This window comes from Phoca vitulina, unplaced genomic scaffold (genome assembly GCF_004348235.1).
Source record: "Phoca vitulina isolate PV1807 unplaced genomic scaffold, GSC_HSeal_1.0 scaffold32, whole genome shotgun sequence".
NCBI classification, from domain to species: Eukaryota; Metazoa; Chordata; class Mammalia; order Carnivora; family Phocidae; genus Phoca; species Phoca vitulina.
The window spans coordinates 9,595,079-9,615,132 of NW_022589735.1; the positions used below are offsets into that span (position 1 = coordinate 9,595,079).

At 36.8% G+C, this 20,054-nt stretch overlaps 1 protein-coding gene across 3 annotated transcripts in view; it reads right to left on the minus strand.

The window, feature by feature from the left end:
• CHSY3 (chondroitin sulfate synthase 3) overlaps positions 1–20,054 on the minus strand; it is a 300,254-nt gene that overhangs the window by 101,318 nt on the left and 178,882 nt on the right. The window lies entirely within an intron of this gene.

Here is a 20,054-nt window from a genome sequence, read left to right on the forward strand (position 1 = left end):
GTATGTAAGAAGCCAGTGCCCTCAGGTAAATTTATGCATAACATTAAGAATTCCTTATTTGTAGCAGTAAATGTTTATGTAGTTTTAAGATTGTTCACACAGAAACATACTTTCAGATAAAAAACTTTTTACACATAGACATACACATATATATCTATGTTTTTCTTTCAACAGTGAGATTTTTCTCTCTTAACATATCTGATTACACAAGGTTACACAATTTTCTAGGTCTGGAGTATGCTTGGCAAAAAGGTGGAACTTGAGTGCACCAAAATAAAAAAAGAAGACTATTACAATAATAATGAAATTGCAGCACAGACAGGGAGGATTTATGTAAACTTTATAGGAAATCCTTAGCCTTCACACATTTATTTTACTTTCTGCTCTCAATGCTGTACAATACCATAGAAGCAAAATACTCCACAAGAGTAATGCTAATATAATCTTCATAACATATTAATTATAGAATTCCCCAGATTCCTTCACCTCTGGATTGTGTACAACTCATCTCCTGCATAAGGAGGTTTGTCACACAACTTGCAAATGTGGCCAGAAGGCTAAACAAGACCATAGAATATGCTGTTGCTAGAAATTTTCAACATTCTAGAAATGGCTCTGAAAGTACATGGCTTGTTCCCAGTAGGAGTCTCTTAATTAGTCTCTGCCATATGTTCATCTGGCTGAATCCATAGTTGCATCGAGGCACAAGGAAGCTAGGCAGTCCTAATTTTCTAGGAGGGCATGTGATTCATTTTTTGTTAGGCAAATAAATAACCCTTTTGTTGCCCTTCGTGTTACTTGGTAAACACTTTCATCCTCACGTGAAACTCTATGCTCGAGTCATCGTATAGTCTTTGCTCAGGGAAAAAGCTGCTAGGAAAACGTGTAGGTAAGAAGGCTCATACCAAAAGGGAGCAGAATAAACTTCTGAAATAACATGAGCCAGAAGATTCCCAGTACCCCATTCCCATACTCCTTCTACATAACCAGGCCAATATGTAGGAGCTCAGATTCCAATGAAACCATATTCATAACTTGTGCTTCAGCTTTAGATTCAAAGATTAATCACGGTCAATAACATCATTTCATCCTATTAATCATGCTCTTACATCTAGCAGATAAAATATCAGGTATGTGCTTAAATACCAGCAAGGACACTTGCCTCTCAAAGACTGAAATCATCATCTTGTTCTTGCTCCAGACTATAAAGCAAATATGGTTACTTATTTTTTTAAAAAGATTTTATTTATTTATTTGACAGAGACAGACACAGCGAGAGAGAGAACACAAGCAGGGGGAGTGGGAGAGGGAGAAGCAGACTTCTTGCTGAGCAGGAAGCCTGATATGGGGGCTCAATCCCAGGACCCTGGGATCATGACCTGAGCCGAAAGAAGCTGCTTAACGACTGAGCCACCCAGGCACCCAAACATGGTTACTTATAAAACAAGGAAAAATATTATTGCTCACTAGTTGAAATTTGTTGTTCTTTTTTTGTAGAGGGACAGTGGTTAAAAAACAAAAAGACAGGCTTTCTTAATGGTTAACTCCCAGTAAGGTTTTCAACTATACTGATGTATCAGAGGATTTCAAATGACATGATTTATAAAAAGTAAACATTTTACTGTTGTTTGATTAGAACAGTGCTCAAGATTGATGATAAAAAAGTAATTTTGAAAGATTTAAAGTCAATATATTAACGATAAGACACAAGGAATATATACTGGAATTCAAACTTGTGATAGATATTGAGCTCAATTCTTTGAGTGTGTGTATGGATGGATGGGTGTGTGTTTATTTTTGTTTCCAACTTTACTGAGATACAATTTACTTACATATATCATTGTGTACCTTTAAGATGTACAATGTGATGATTTGATATACTATATTGCAAAATGATTCCCACAAGGAGCTTAGTTAACACCTCCTAACTTAAGTACCTGTATGTATGTATATAACTTTTAAGATCTTATTTTCAGCAAATTTCAAGTATATAATATAGTGTTGTTAACTATAGTCATCATGCTGTACATTAGATCCCCAGAACTTATTCATATTATAACTTGAAGTTTGTACCCTTTGACCAACATCTTGGTGGAAAAAATATCACTGACATCTTCCAAAAGAAAACACTTCTATGTAATAATACCACAAACAATGCTGTTTTTCTTAGTGTAGTCTTTTTTTCAACATCCACTGCAAGCCGTAAAATACAAAAGCAAAACAATGCTTAGAAATTAAAAAAAAAAAAAGAAAGAAAGAAAGAAAGAAATATTCTGCTCGGGTGCCTGGGTGGCTCAGTTGGTTAACTGACTGCCTTCGGCTCAGGTCATGATCCTGGAGTCCTGGATCGAGTCCCGCATTGGGCTCCCTGCTCGGCAGGGAGTCTGCTTCTCCCTCTCACCCTACCCCCTCTTGTGCTCTCTCTCTCTCTGTCTCAAATAAATAAAATAAAATCTTAAAAAAAAAAAAAAGAAATATTCTGCTCCTTTCAAACTAATGCAGAGGGAGCAACTGAGCTTGAGAAAGGTCATTAAAACCTGAAGAATGACAGAATTAATACAGTTTACTTTTCAACCAACGGCAAATTTCATTTACTTCCTAAATCAAAATACTGAAAGAAATCAACTGTGATTGATTCTCCAATGTCCATTTTGTCATATAGTGACTGAACTGTCTACCTATATGTGAATTTCTAAATATAACAACTTACTTGAGCTATCTTACTTGAGATATTTACCCAGTATCTCCTTTAAGAATGATATAATTTGAAAAATACCATGTAGACTTGATTGATATGGTCATGTCATTTTGATTTTTTTTCCCCAGGAAAAACTTTTGTGCTGTACAATGTTTCTCAGAAACTTGAAATAACTGCTGAATTGATGGTAATGATGAGGAATATATACTATATCATTCTATGGGGGAAGTGAGAAAGTAGAAGATGGCACTTATTTGGTCTGGTTGGAATTACTCTTTGACAGCATTAAATTGACAAAACAAAACCATGGATGAGCTTTTTAAGGGTTTGCAGCAGTGTGATCACTACTGAGAAAACGGAAGTATAAAAATACTTCATTGAATGCCTGCTCTTCAGAGATAACTTTACCTTTCAGACAATTGCTAGCAGTCTTAGTTTTCAATTAAAGAGCACTTCAGGGACTGTTTAATACATTTAGATACAAAGAGATAGTTTATACCCTGGGGCAACCCAATTGGAGAAGTTAAGTGATCAGGTAAGTGAAACATTTATATTTTGAGGCAAAGTTGAGGTGAGCTTTTTCATTATGGGTACAGTTGATGTTTGATTACATCAATTAATCAACAAATTGCACCTTTTCTAAGATTTATTTAAAAGTGTTGAGATAGTTGCAAATTTACAAAGTATCCATTTCCAAAATATTTGCAACTGCATAAGTTATTTATCTTAAGCCTCAGTTTATTTTACTGTAACATTTATAATGAAATAACTTTATAAGGTTAGTTGGAGGTTTAAATGATTTAATTCATGCAAAGCACTTGTCCCAGTGTTTGGAGCATAACAAGCACCAAATAACGGCAGCTGCTTTATTTAGCTATTATCAGTAAGGGACCTAAATGTGACTCTTCTATTCAAGCTTTAGGTGGAATCCAGAGAAAAATCAGTAATTAACTTGCAATTAGGCAATTTGATCATTAGGTATAAATAAGTATAAAACATATAAATCATTAGAACTCTAAATCTTCAAAGAGAGTATATTAAAAGGCTTTTCATCTCTGTCCTTCTATGAATATGTCCATTCCTTGTCCTTGTGCTCATAAAAACATTCTCCCATCAATCCTTGATGTTTTCCCTGTATGGTATGTAGTTTCTATGTTTCTCCGTGCAAAACTTTGTCTATTTCTTGTGATTATGTTTCAAATAAAGTGAATAGATGGCAGATGCCCAGGGACTTAATACAGGTGAGACATATCTCACCAGACTCTGCCTGGTCTATGACTGAGCCTGATTTAGCCTGCACCAGAGATTCTGCTATGTTCACCAGTCAGATCTAAAAATCTGGCAGAGATTCGCTTTAAGAGATTGACATATGCCACAGCTTACATCATGATTTTAGCCTGAGAATCTGTGCAAGGAGGATTCCCCTGGAAATGTTTCATCATTTGCCTCTGACCCAATTCCAGGTTTACAAATGCAATTTATAACAGACATCTCCTCACGCAGGTATAAAAGAAATGAAAAGATGGAATGCCCAACGTCACTCTTACAGGTAATAACTTGCATATAAAAAGAATAAGTTACATTCAAAATAGAATCATTGTCACATAATTATGCATGAACCAATGTATTTATTCACTTATAAAGGCAAAGGAATTCCTATTTCATTGTCATTGTTAAACCATGTAATTTTGAGAATTACTGAAGAATTCACACAGCCACTACATCCCTAGGAACCGGTAAAATGTGGTCCAGAGTTAGTTAAAAGAAATATTATTACCAAAGGACACATCTATTTGCCTCCATATTGTTACCAGCATGCCAAATAAGGTATGGAGAAAAGGACAGCAGTGCCTTTCAGATAAATACTTTCTCAAAGAGACCTGTTTGAAAAGGAGCACTGGAAATGCCAGAAGGAAAAAAAAAAAGATTCAATTTAATTATTCCATTTTTATCAAGTGCTAAAGAAACATTAGCAGAGAGTCTTCTAACCAGTTTGTGGGAGGTAGAATTAAGGTTTATTTTAGATGTATACAGCTGCATGACTCACGGGGGCGGGGGGAATAAATGTGTTGATTTATCAGTATGCTATATCAATTACAGACAGTGCTCTGCCCAAATGCTCTTGAGATTCGTAGGCTTAGGAGAGAATTAATTTAAATCTGTCCAGGTGCACATTTAGGGCTGTGTGGTAAGGAAAAGTTAAACCCATACTGTAAAATAAAGGCATTTTTTTGAAGGGGAAATTCTAATATAGTAAAAAAACTTCAAAGACACTAATGGATAGGTTCTCACTGTAGAAAATGAAAAGCGAATGTCACCGCTTTCTGTGAATCAAAGTTAAAATATTGATCAAGAATCTGTTTCTAATTTTTGCAGAACTCCATGATCAGTAGACATGGTGCATGCAGGGGTCATTTCATACTTTCTGAATACTGAATAATGATTCCTTTTCGGTGAACAATCTTGTATAAGTTTGATTTTTTTTTTTCTTTCTGGGTTTGCGAAAGTAGAGTTAAGGATTTGGGGTTTCAGATGTCACTTGTCTTTTCCTTGCTTTCTCAACTCCACCAGGGTCACCTCTACCATATAATAGCTCCAGAAGGATTAGTGTATACCAACTGCTATGTTGAGTAACTTACTTAAATCATCTCACGTAGGTCTCCCTCCAGCACTTTAAGGTACTTATCATTATTGTCCTCTTGTTTCCTCCACCCCTCCAAGTGTGAAAACTTTCTTAGAGAAGTCTCCCAAGTTGTCCAGGGCTAGGGAGGGAGACAAACAGGGAGGTAGGAGTCTTTCTCCAAGTCTTGTCTGGCCAAACTGACTAACTGGCTGTTCTGGGTAGCCTAATATTAGATGTACTTAAGAGCTGGTGTCAGGGTTATTAAGAAGGGCCGCTCAGAAAATGACAATATAGTTGGTGACGAGGGCCTCTGAAGGGGCCACTCTATAAGCAGAGGAGAGTACACTGCCCTGCTATACTATAATTTACATACTGTCTAGCCACCTACCATTCCTTAGATAACCAATAATTCCAAATTTCTTAGCAATTTATAGCTAAGTCACAAAGTTATTGATGAAAACTTCTCTACTTTATATGTATGTGTATATGTGGCCAAAAGAACACCAGAAAACCAAAAAAAAAAAAAAAAAAAACCAAAAAACAAAAACCCAAAAAGGCTCTTGAAGGGAGTACACTAAAATACTGTATAAATATAAAAATAATATAGACCACAAATTATAATAGGAGAGAAGTAGCAATAAAAATGTTAGTACTGTAAGGAGAAAAGAATGAAAATCATAACTTGTGGACAATTCAGAGTCTTATTAGTCAAGGCACTTCTTCCAAGTACTTCTCCCTATTAAGGCCATCTGGAAGTAACCAGCACCATACTGGGGATGAAGAGGCTGAATTTTGCTACAAATGAGAGATATCACAACTGTTTATAACTGGGGGCAGTGGTCATTCATTTAAAAAGGCACTCAAAAAATGGCTGGCAAAGGTTTTACATTATATTACAGAAAGAATAGTTGGTAGAAAAAAATCAAAAATTTTTAACTTTCTATTTTGGATCCCTCTACACTTACAGAAAGAGGTGTGGACACAGCAGAGAGCATGCCCATATACCCTTCACCCAGCTTCCCTTCTGTTAACATCTTATGTAACCATGGAAGACTTACAAAAACTAAGAGCTTTTTTTTTTTTTAAATATTTTATTTATTTATTTGACAGAGAGATAGAAAGTACAGGTAGGCAGAGAGGCAGGTAGAGGGAGAGGGAGAAGCAGGCTCTCTGCTGAGCAGGAAGCCCGATGTGGGGCTCGATCCCAGGACCCTGGGATCATGACCTGAGCCGAAGGCAGACGCTTAACCAACTGAGCCACCCAGGCGCCCCAAAACTAAGAGCTTTGATAACAATTCTACTAACTCAAGAATAGAACAGAACTTTTTCAGAGCTCTCCAGTTTTTCCAGGACTATAATTTCTCTGTTCCAGGATCTAATTAAGGATCTCCTATTCCATTGTTGTTGTTATGCCTGCTTAGTCACCTCAAGTCTGAACAGTTCCTCAAGCTTCCTTGTCTTTCATGACCCTGAGACCTTTGAAGAGTATGGTCAGTTATTTTGTAGACTGTTCCTCAATTTAGCTTCATCTGATGTTTCCTCACGATGAAACGGAGACTATGTATTATCTGGAGTGGTACCACAGAGGCATCCTTCTTCTTGCATCCCAGCAGGTTGTTCACTGTGACCACTGAGATAGTGGTGTGAACTCTAGCTAAGATGGTGGCTGCGAAGACTGCCCACCATAAAGATACTGTTTTTCCACTCGTAATTATTAAGTATTTTGGAGGAGATACTTTGAGACTATGCAAATCTCCCATTTTCACTTAAACTTTTGCCTACTAATTTTAACATCCACTGGTGGATCTTGCCTGCAGCAATTGTGACTATGGTATTCTAATGGGGATTTTCTATTTCTAATTTGATATTTCCAATGTAGTGTCTCCTTCTACATTGATAATTGGAATTCTTCAGCAAGAAAGAGTTGTTGTTGAACCCCCTTATTTACTTATTCAATTATTTATTTATATTGGTACAGGCTCATGACTATTTATTGTTTTCTTTGGATTATAATGTAATATTATATTATCATTTTGTTGCTCAAGCTCTTCCAGGTTGGTTCCTGGGCTAGTTTCAACATGCCTCATCTCCCGTCTCCTGTTTTTAGCCTCACAAGAAGCTCTATACTCATCTTGGATTTTCCCTGTCCCAACCCTGGAATCAATCAGTTTTCCAAGGACTCCTAGTTCTTTTTACTGCAGAATGGGATTTAGTAACAGAAGTGTGGGCACTAACTGCTCATTGCTGCTGGGGAATCATTGATTCTAGGCCCTTCGGGGAAGAGAGCTGGGAAATGTATGCATTTGTATAACTCATGCTTATACAAGCCTCTACATTTCTCTATCTGTTCTTATGTGTGTGTATTTTATGCATCCATATTGCTACTTCTGCCCACAATCCAGTACCACAGGGCCACTCTGGCCTCACCTTTCTTTTTTTGTGACTTCTTACTCGACCTTGGGAAACCTGGCCTTTATTATCTATGATATATTTGCTTATTTGTTCAACTCTAGTGTACAAATAAATTAGTTCTAGAATTCCTTACTAATACCCCAATGAGAAACAAATTTACCAACTAGCTTCTAGGGCTTGTATTTAGTTCTTTTGGTCTTTAGCTTATAGTATCCAGCCAAAGCTCTGCTTTCCAAAGGTAGTCACGTCCCCTTCAAAGTGGTTACATAGTTCATATGTAATCTAGTTAGATTCATCTGTCACAGTCCACATTCTATCTTTCCCCTCATCTTTTTAAAAAAATTACAGAGTAAAATCCACTTTTTGTAGTGAACAGTTCTTCAGATTTTGACTAATGCACAGAACTGTGTTTCTATCTCCACAGTTCATACTGAACAGTTTCTTTATTCCCCAAATATCTCTGAACCACCTTTGTATAAACAACCCTTTCCCCCGAACCCTTACCAAAACAAACTTTTGCTTCAATTATCCTAGTATATGGTTTGGAATTAATTAGAATTAAATAGGGCATTTCAACCATGTTATAATAATAATATAACTCAAAGTCAAAAGAGACAAAGCCTAATCTGTAAAGCTATAAGCTCCTGTTATTCTAAACAACATTAATGTTCAGATTTGGCCTTTAATTGGATCTAAATAGCTCAAAAAATTACACCATGGATTTTCTGTCACTGTTGTTAATTTTTCCTCCTTTGATTGCATACATTTGGACTCTTCTAAGTAGTCTACAGTTCAGCATCACTATTTACAGAAAAGGATGTAAATACCTGCTTGCTGTCTTATTCTTCCACATGGTAGACAACCATGCTTTGGAAAGCAGTTGCGTATTTGCCAAAGATCACTAGAAAGTCTGCCATATCTACGCCCACCGAGCCACTCTCAAGAGTATGCTGACAAAAAATGGCTCATGCACAGAGTGCTAGTGCATTTTTGTATAAAATATATGATTTTGTTATTATTATAATAGTGGATCATGGTGAGGTGAAATGAAAGGCAAGTGATTGGCAGTGTGTTCAGAAAAGAAAATAAAAGAGCTATGCAGTACTTTTTAATCAGCAAAAAAAAAAAAAATTAAAAACCACTTGTAATTATCCTTATCACTATACGATTATAATGTGGCCTTTTTCTCAAAACAATTTCTCAAAGTGTGCTTCCTGGTGGTTACTAGTGTGGCTATGAAAATATACATGAAATAATGAACAACGAGTGAAATAGTAATGAAATAATGAATGAAAACAAACCCACCCTTTGAGAAAATCCTGTCTCCTTCAAGAAGGGGAGGTAACGTTCGAAACACAGATATTACAGTTGCCCTGGGCCAGGTGCTGTGTGATTCTGTGCAAACTACTGTCTCTCACTGAGTATCCTTCTTCATAAAATAAGCCATATAATACAAAACTATGAAGGTTGTTGTAATAGCAAGTTCAAGCATTTGCAGCATCTAGTCCATGTGGATATTTTCTTAGGTGATAAGGAAATCTAATTATATGACAGTAGGGAGTGTTTAATATTTATATCCAAACATATATATATATATATATATATATATATATATATATTTAAAGATTTTATTTATTTACTTGACAGAGAGAGACACAGCAAGACAGGGAACACAAGCAGGGGGAGTGGGAGAGGGAGAAGCAGGCTTCCTGCAGAGCAGGGAGCCCGATGCGGAGCTCGATCCCAGGACCCTGAGATCATGACCTGAGCTGAAGGCAGATGCTTAATGACTGAGCCACCCAGGTGCCCCAAACATATGTTTTTATTAAATAACCATGATTCCAAGGAATTCCAGTACAGGAATCAAGGAATTCCAATAAATGTAATAGGTTCCTGTGTTTCAAAAATGATGAGATACCATGCACTGCTATGTCTATATTTTTCTCTGTGGTTGCTGTCTTACAGACTGCAAATTCCTAGAAGACTGACCCAAGCCTTTTTCAGGTTTGTATCTACAGGCCCTCCAACAATAGCCATACAAAAACACTCCAAACTCCAGTGGATAATAACAGTTCAGATCATAGTAAAGGCCAGTATATCAAGTGAAAGATGGTCAAGAAATATCCTGGACACATTAAAAATGTCCACATTAGTTTTTTGAGGAATTAGAGTAAACCTCCATCTTAGGAATAGTGAGGATGTAGTTCTTTTGAGTCTATACTTTTTTTTAAGGTAAAATTAGTATATTAGTTTTAGGTGCACAACATAATAATTAGAGATTTGTATATACTACAAAATAATCACCACAATAGTTTAGTTAACATCTGTCACCATACAACTGACTCCCCTCACCCATTCTGTCCATACTCCAACTCCTTTCCCTTCTGATAACCATCCATCTTTTCTTTGTATCTCTAAGTTTTGTTTTTTGATTCCACATATAAGTGAAATCATACAGTATTTGCCTTTCCTGTCTGACTTATTTCACTTAACATAATGCCCTTAAGATCCATGCATGTTGTTGCAAATGGCAAGAAATCCTTCTTTTATTATGGCTGATTAGGCGTGTATGTGTGTGTGTGCATATATATATATATATATATATATATATATATATATCACATCTTCTTCATCCATCAATAGATACTTAGGTTGTTTCCATATCTTGGCTATTGTAAATAATTTTGCAATGAACATAGGGGTGCATTTATCATTTCAAACATTTTTGTTTGCATAAATACTTAAGAGTGGAATTGCTGAATCAGATGGTTGTCCTATTTTTAATTTTTTGAGGATCATCAATATTGTTTTCCAAAATGGCTGTACCAATTTACATTCCCACCCACAGAGCACAAGAGTTCTTTTTCTCCACATCCTTGCCAATGCTTGTTATTTCTTGTCTTTTGGTAACAGCTATTCTAACAGGTGTGAGACAATATCACATTGTGGCTCTGATTTGCAATTCCCTGATAATTAGTGATGTTGAACATTTTCTCATGTGATTGTTGGCCATCTGTATGTCTTCTTTGGAAAAATGTCTGTTTAGATCCTCTGCCCATTTTTTAACTGGATTTATTTTTTTGCTATTGAGTTCTTTATATATTTTGGGTATTATCACCTTATCAGATATATGATTTGCAAATATTTTTCCCATTCAGTAGGTTGCTTTTTCATTTTGTTGATAATTTCCTTTGCTGTGCAGAGGCTTTTTAGTTTGATGTAGTACCACTTGTTTATTTTTGCTATTGTTGTCTATGCTTTTGGAGTCAGGTCCAAAAATTCAATGCTAAGAATGATGGCAAGGAGCTTACTGCTTAAGTTTTCTGCTAGAAGTTTTTTGGCTACAGGTCTTACTTTCAATTCTTAAACCATTTGGACTTAATTTTTGTGTATGATGTGAGATAATAGTCTAGTTTCATTCTTTTGCATGTGGCTGTCCAGTGTTCCCAAACATCATTTATTGAAGAGGCTGTCTTTTCCCCATTGTGTATTCTTGGTTCCTTCATCATAAAGTAATTGACCTTCCAGGCATGGGCTTATTTCTGGGCTCTCTATTCTGTTCTATTGATATATGTGTCTGTTTTTATACCAATACCATACTGTTTTGATTACTATAGCTTTGTAGCATATCTTGAAACTGGGAAGCGTGATATCTCCAGCTTTGTTCTTCTTTTCCTCAAGATTGTCTCTGCTGTTTAGGGTCTTTTGTGGTTCTGTACAAAAGTATTGACTGGGTAGTATGGACATAGCAATATTAATTCTTCCAATCCATCAGCACAGAGTGTCTTTCCATTTTTTTTCTGTGTCTTCTTTAATTTCTTTCATCAATGTCTTAAGAGTTTTCAGTGCCCAGTCCTTTCACTTGCTTGGTTAAATTTATTCCTAAGTATTTTATTCTTTTTGATGCAATTGTAAATGGGACTATTTTATTTTCTTTTTGATAGTTCAATATCAGTGTATGGAAACACAAGACTTCAGTATATTCATTTTGTATCCTACAACTTCACTGACTTTATTAGCTCTAAAAGTTTTTTGGTGAAGTCTTTAGGGTTTTCCTATACATAGTATCATGTCATCTACAAATAGTGACAGTTTTACTCTTCCTTCCTAATTTAGATGATTTTATTTCTTTTTCTTACCTAATTGTTCTGGCTAGAACTTCCAATACTGTGTTGAATAAAAGTGGCAAGAGGGGGCATCCTTGTCTTGTGCCTGAACTTGAAGAAAAAGCTTTCATCTTTTCACCAAGAGTATGATGTTAGCTGTGGGCTTGTCATGTATGGCCTTTAAGTATGTTGAGGTACATTCCCTCTCTACCCACTTTTTTGAGAGTTTTAATCTTAACTGATACTGAATTTTGTCAAATGCCTTTTTTACATCTATTGAGATAATCATATGATTTTTATCCTTCATTTTGTTAATGTAGTATATCACGTTGATTGATTTGTAGATGTTGAATCATCTTGCATCCCTATAATAAATCCGACTTGATAAAGCTAATGAACCTTAATGTATTGTTGAATTTGGCTTGCTAGTATTTTGTTGAGGATTTTTGCATCTATGTAGATCAGGGGTACTGACCTGCAATCTTCTTCTTTTCTTCTTTAACCTGTCTGGTTTTGGTATCAGCATAACGCTGGCCTCATAGAAACAGTTTGGGAGCACTCCTTCCTCTTCAAATTTTTGGAATAGTTTGAGAAGGAAAGGTATTAAAACTTCTTTGAATGTTTGGTAGAATTCACCAGCGAAGCCGTCTGGTCCTGGACTTGTGTCACTGGGAGGTTTTAAATTACTGATTCAGTCTTCTTTCTAGTAATCTATTAGATTTTCTTCTTTTCCATGATTGAGTCTTAGGAGATTGTATGTTTTTAGGAATTTATCCATCTCTTCTGTTTTGTTCAATATGTTGGTGTATAATTATTCATAGAAGTCTCTTATGAGCCTTTGTATTTCTGTGGTATCAGTTGTAACTTCTCATCTTTCATTTCTGATTTACTCATTTGATCCTTTTCTCTCTTGGTGAGTCTAGCTAAAGTTTTGTCAATTTTGTTTTGGCTTTTTGAAGAAATTGCTCTTAGTTTTGTTGATCTTTTTTAGTCTGTATTTCATTTATTTTTGCTCTGATGTTTATTATTTTCTTCCTTCTACTAATGTTGGGCTTTATTTATTCTTCCTTTTCTAGTTTTTCCAGGTATAAAGTTAGATGGTTTGAGATTTTTCTTGTTTCTTGACATAGGCCTGTATCACTATAAACTTCCCTCTTAGAACTGCTTATGCTGTATTCTATAGATTTTGGATTGTTGTATTCCCATTTTCATTTGTCTCAAGTTATGTTTTAATTTCCCCTTTGATTTCTTCATTGACTCCCTGATTGTTCAACAGCATACTATTTAATTTCCACAAATTTGTGGTTTTTCTAGTTTTCCTCTTACGATTGATTTCTGGTTTTATACCACTGTGGCCAGAGAAGATGGTTGATTTTAACCTTCTTAAATTTATTGAGTCTTGTTTTGTAGCCTAACATGTGATTTATCTTTGAAAATGTTCTAGATGCACTTGAGAAGAATGTTTATTTTGCTGCTTTGGGATGGAATGTGCTGTATATATCTATTAAGTCCATCAGTATAATGTGTCACTTAAGGGCAATGTCTCCTCATTGATTTTCTGTCTAGATGATCTACCCACTAATGAAAGTAAGGTATTCAAGTCCCCTACTATTATTGTATCACTATCAATCTCTCCCTTTAGGTTTGCAAATATTTATAAATACTTAATATTTATTAATATGTTAATATTATAAATATTTATAAATGTTATATCTTCTTACAGACTTGTAAAATAGACCCCTTTATCATTATGTAATGTCCTTCTTGGTCTTTTATTATAGTCTTTGTTTTGAAGTCTATTTGTCTGACATAAATATAGCTACACCAGCTTTCTTTTCATTTCCATTTGTTTGGAATATCTTCCTTCACAGATTTTCAGTCTGTGTGTCGTTAGATCTGAGGTATCTTGTGGGCAACATATGTATGACTTGTTTTTTATCCATTTAGCTACCTTATGTGTTTTGGAGAATTTAGTCCATTTACATATAAAGTGATTATTTATAGGTATGTATTTATTGCCATTTTGCTCATTGTTTTCTGGTTGTTGCTGTAGTTACTCTCTGTTCCTTTCTTCTCCTCTTGCTCTCTTCCCTTGTAGTTTGATGACTTTAGTGTTATGTTTAGATGTTTTCTCATTACCTTTTGTATATCTACTATAAGTATTTGCTTTAGGGTTACCATGAGGTTCACATATAACAGTCTATATGTAAAAAGCCTATTTTAAATTAATAGCAGCTTCAATTTGAATGTATTATGAAAACTTTACATTTCTGGTCCCTCCATATTGTTTTTGATGTCTTATTTTACATCTTTTTACTTTTTGCATATCTTAACTGGTTATTGTAGTTACAGTTAATTTTACTACCTTTGATTTAACCTTCATGTTAGCTTCATAAGTAGTTATTCTACTACCTTTATGATATATTTACCTTTATCAGTGAGATTTTTATTTCCATATATTTTCTTCCCAAGTTCAGTGAGCATCTTTATGACCACTACTTTGAACTCTTTATCAGGTATATTACTTATATCTGTTTCATTAAGGGCTTTCTCTGAGGTTTTCTTGTTCTTTCATTTGGAACATATTCCCATTTCCTCATTTTGCTTGACTCTGTATTTGTTTCTGTGTATTAGGTAAAATAGCTACCTTTCCCAGTCTTAAAGGAGTGGCCTGTGTAGGAAACAAGCCTCACTGTTCAACCTTGCCCTAGCCCTTGGTTGTCTCTTGAACCTATGTGATTGTCTAAGCAGCCCGATACAGAGGTCCCAATTGTCGAGGGTGTGACTAGGCCTGTCAGTACCCCAAAGGAAGAATCTCAGTCAGCACATAGTTTTAGGCTGATTGGAAGCCAGATCCTCAAGCAGCAGCTTTTAAAGCATGACAATATACATGCCCTGGGGGGCTGCAATTGCAAATCCTGCTGCCCTCCAGACCAGAATATCTGGAGGTGTCCACTGTTTGATTTTTGCAAAAAATATGCTTTAGAAGAATGTATACACTCCTTTCTGGGAATTAGCAGCGAGCTGTGGTAATGCAAAAGGGGGGCTCAAAGATGATATTTCCCTGCCTATGTTCCCTGAGAGCTCCTCTGTAGCCTCTAGGTGTGTGGCAAACCTGAAGCCTGTCCCTCAGGTTGAAGTTCCAGGACAAGTACATGGGCTTTTTTTCACAGGGCTTTTTTGAGTCTGTTCTCTGTGCAGTGCCCTAGCTGTGGTAGCCTGCCCAGAATAGTCTTTCTGATTGTTACAGTCCTGTGGGGCTCAGAAACACAAGCCTCTCTGGCCACAAGGGCCAGATGATCAAGGGCATCCCTGTGTGAATTGTGTTTGCCTGCTGGCTTCAGTGAAGCTGTGGGACAGTTCTTGGGGCAGGGCATGACTGTGACTTTAGTGATGCAGGGGAATAGCACTGGGGGCAGGATACATCCACAGCTATTAGCTCTATTTCCTAGAGGCCAGGAAAGCACACTGGGAGTGAGGCACACTTGTGATTTTCAGGAGTCCAGAAATGAGTGCTGAGGGCAGAGCATGCCTGTGGCAGTAATGAGACTGTGTCCATACACAACCACTTACACTGGCAAGACAGATGGAGAGTGCATAAAGGGGGCTCACCAGTGCCCCCACCCCCCAAAAAAGTCCAGATCCATCCCTGCCCCTCTAGCAGACACCTTAAGATTAGCAGATGAATGTCCTTTACATATTATACAGTCACCTCTTTGCTGCCTTTGCGCTGGGTCCCAGTGTGAGTGAGTCTGCACATGAGCTCCTCCAAAGGAGTATCTTTTATCCCCACAGGCCCCCATTGTCCTCTGGACGTAAGCCCTGTTGGTTTCCAAAGCCAGATGTTTTGGTTTTCTTTTCTCCCCAGTATAGGCTCACTTTTACAGTGAACAAAGCTCTAAGTAGTTTATATAGAGGAACAAACCAAACATCATCATAGTAGAGGTCCCAGCTTAAGACTATGCTACTATCATTGTGAGTTTTGGCCAACTTATGCAAATTTGGCTTACTAGTAAAGTAGGGCTGCAGCACTTACTGTATTAGGCATTGTAACTCAGATAACTCCGATTTATCCCCCAAACTAACTTGTTCTCTACTGTGTGATAAAATATAGCAGGATGGAAAGAAAGCATTCTCCCATATCATATGCAAGGAACCAGAGTGGGATACAATGTTTTGATCGTTTCAAAGTTTAGAGGTCCCTCTGCCTCAAGGTAGGGCACTGCACAGAGAGCAGACTCAAAAAAGCCCCGTGAAAAAAAGCCCCGTGAAAAAAATGCCCATGTACTTGTCCTGGAACTTCAAGCTGAGGGTCAGGCTTCAGGTTTGCAAATCCTGCTGACCTCCAGAGGTGTCTACAGCAGTGGAGCCCAGCAGTATGGGGGCTGGGCGAGGATCCAAAACACTGAGGGGCTTTCCTACCAGTCAGCAACAGACCTATTAACTTTATGAAGTATAATCAGCTTATCTTACAGATAAAGAATGTGGAAATTAAAGAAGTGAAATTTTTTTTCAGCAGTTCGTGTTCTTATCCTAAATTACAGGACAGACCTAGAAGGATCTTCAAAAGATCATTTGGCCTATTTCCACCATCACAGCTGTTTTACAAATAAGGCAATGGATGCTTACAACTTTCTTTTTTTTGGTTAATTTATTTCAAGATTAATTCTTTTTACCAAGTAGAAATTCAACCTCATGTGTTTACATCCAGAATCACAAAGGTACAACTGAAAACAAAATGCTGCAAAGTTTCCAAAGCAGAACAACATTCTGCTTTCTGACAAAAATATAGAGATTCTCACTTTAGCAAATCAAGGACACTTGGGATAATTACATACTAAAAGGACTGAATCATGGTCCTGATAGAGGAAAGCAAAAGCCTACATAATTAAACAGAACAAAAGCAAAGAATATATTTTTTTTAAGTTCAGAAACAGCAGACCTGGTACTTTTGGCAATGGTCCAAATTCATTTCTGGTAAACAGGAATTATAAAACCTCATAAATAGAACATCCCAAATGGAAAAAAAAAATAAAGAAAACAGGTCTGAAAGGGAAGAAAGCACCTACACATCAGACAGATAGCTTGTAGCAGCCTATACTAACAACATGCTTCAAACTGTGAATTCATTCACTTGCTTCACAGGCAGAAGCAAAGTAAGTCCCCCTTTAACCTCATAAAAAAAATTTATAAAGTTTCCATTTGGGAAGCATCAATCTGAGATGAGGCACTTTTTCATTCACCTTCTCTCCTACTGGTGATCCCACACTGGAGGAGCATGGCACTCTTAAGTGGAAACAACACTATGATATCTGTGCACCCTGAATAAATAAATCTTGCGTATTCAAATCCATGGGCAGTGAATGCAAGCACTGCTGGTGACCTGACATGGACAGGAGTCAGCAAGAATGGGTGGAGAATGGGTGGAGAATGCAATGTGATACATGTTCTTTAGAGTCTGGAGGATGCAGGGATTGGTACAAGGACACAGCTGAAATTGCTTAAATGCTCAATAGACCTACTAGAGCCTGCAGGTTGAGGAGAGAGTATTAATGGTGAGTGGGAGACCAGAGGTGGCCCCTTGAGGAAGGGATCCAACCTTGCATTTTCCTGAAAGTGACTCTGCCCACGTGGACACGTGGATGGGAGAAGTGGCCAGACGGGAAGCACTGGCAGCCAGGCACTGTGGGGGGAGTTAGTTGTAGGGGGCTGACTGGAGGGGGCTTCACCATGGCAGGGACTCGGAAGACCCCAATGAAGGGTTCTTGGAGAAACCCACAAAAGCACCACAGAAGAAAAAAACTGTATTGGATATCCAACTCTGAGGGCACGGACACCATACCAGCCTTCTCTACTCTCTACCTCTCCCCCCAACCCCTTGCTTAACTGGCCAAAGGAAGGCAGGTGAGTATAAGAGGAGGCAAACAGTGAAGAAGCTAAGGCAAGCCAGAGCGGGGAAAGACAGGAACGTGCAAGCTAGTTAGGGACTGAAGCTCTGACATTAGGCTGGCATGGACTTCTTAGTGCCTGAAAAACGAAACCACTTCTTCGTGCCTGGAGTGAGTGCGCAAGTGGTGGGAACTGTAAGGGATTTTAAGCTGGGAGCACGCAGGAAAGATGGTGGCATGAAAGAATAAAGATGCGTGCCCCCTACTGTGTTCAGCTAGTTCAATAAATCAGTTACAACTGCATTTTCACATTGAAGTGTAAATATTGGATGAACAATCTTGTTAGTCCATGGTTGTTATCGGGACACATGCTGACAATAATAAGCTTCCATTTCCTTTATCATCAGGACTTCATGGCTGCCAATTTACAGGGCTTGGTGTTTCCTTTACCGATCTGCTTACACATATCCACACAGAGAGCAATGTATAGAGTTATACACACACAAATAACAGGAATCCAGTTCTCGAAAAATAGATGAGAAGAAATCAAACAGGCCCAGTCAAGTCAAGTAATGCCTGTTTCTCTAACATCAATTTAGCAAATATTCTTCAACTGATACTCGGGTCTCCACTGTCACAAACAGATCAGAGATACTGGAAAGTCAAGGTTATGCACCTGAACACATTTTGTACCATCTGCAAACTGAAACTATTAATAAGAAAAATAGTAATACCCCCTGGAAGGCAGCATTCTTTCTTTTGGTCACTTGATGCTTAATCTATTAAAAAATGAGTTCTCTGTTGTTGAATAAAATAATGCCATATCAGCCAAGACAAAAAAAAATGCTCTGAGTTAAAAATCATCGTAATTATACAAATTTTCTGACACGAAGCTGACTCATTTTAACCTGTCTGTGAAATTTTCAAGGCTGCCTTACATACCACATACCCACATCACTATTTGATTAAAAATATGTGTTACATTTTCTATTTCCTGATATAAGAATTTCCCACTTGTTAAATAGGGTAAGTTTTCACCAATTTCAGGTGTCTGAAATGTAATCATAAGCCCAGAAGGAAGGAGAGAAAGGGCCTCTTGCAGGGTATCATAGAGCTAAAATAAATTATGTTCAGGAGACTATTCTTGGACTATAGGAAACTTCAGTTGTGGCTAAATTATATTAACTGGCTTAACACAAGTAGTTTTTCTGGTCAGATCAAAGGAAAGAGAGGTAAATATGAGGGGTGGGCCATAAGGCTTTTTGATTAATACAAATGCATTTTTCATATTTAGCAAAAGGAAAACACTTGAATACAATCTCCAATTGGAAAAAGAGAAATGTATAAAGAAAGCAGAAAGACCAGCACAAGTCTGTTGATAATAATGCCAAAAATGTACACTCCCTAATGGCTTCTTAGGTATTTCATTCAGTACAAAAAAAATCGAAAACAACAAAAATATTTTTTCTGATAATGATCTTTGTTCATCATAAAAATGTTTGCTGGTATTCACAAAAATGTATTTCAAGAATTCATACAAATATAAATGCATTCTAAAAAGATGTATTGGAGAAAACTTACTAAAATAGAAAAAAGGCACTTTTAAGGAAATAATACTTTATATCATCTAAAACATTCATTTATATTTATCACCTAATTCCTTGATAATGCCAGAAAAATTAGATCCTACTACATGTGATGATCCAAAATGATTTTATTATTTTTCTTGTCATATTTATGGCTAAGTGATAATATTTGTTTATAACATGGAATTGGTAGCCTTAGGGCAGTAGAAATGACTTTTGAGAAAAGAGAAAGATAGGATATATTTTCCTATGAATACATTTCCATAAAATGCTAACATAGTAGAGAAACATTTTAAAAATAACAGAAAAATAACAGAACAGGATCCAGTGAAAAAAGATGACTTACCAGCCCAGTATTTGCTTGTTCTCACATAAGTACATATGTAGGAAGATGAGGAATTAAGAAATGAATTATCTTTACTGATGATCAAATGTACAAACCCCATCTACAAAATAACTCAAAGGAGACAAAATAGTGCTTTTGAATCTAATCACTTGTTATATTAGGAGAAACACAAATAATCAGGTCTTGGGTGAGTTATGTTTCCTTACTGCCTTCCGTGGGAACTTGCGGCACTGAAAATAACTGAAGCTCCTTATTTCTGTCACCTTTGTTTCTATGACAAATGCAATTCCTTCTTAAAAAAAAAAAGGTTCTCAAAGATCAGTGATTGACAGGAGTTGGAGTATGGAATGAACAGAAGGGAACACAGAGGATTTTTAGGGAAGTATGATACTATC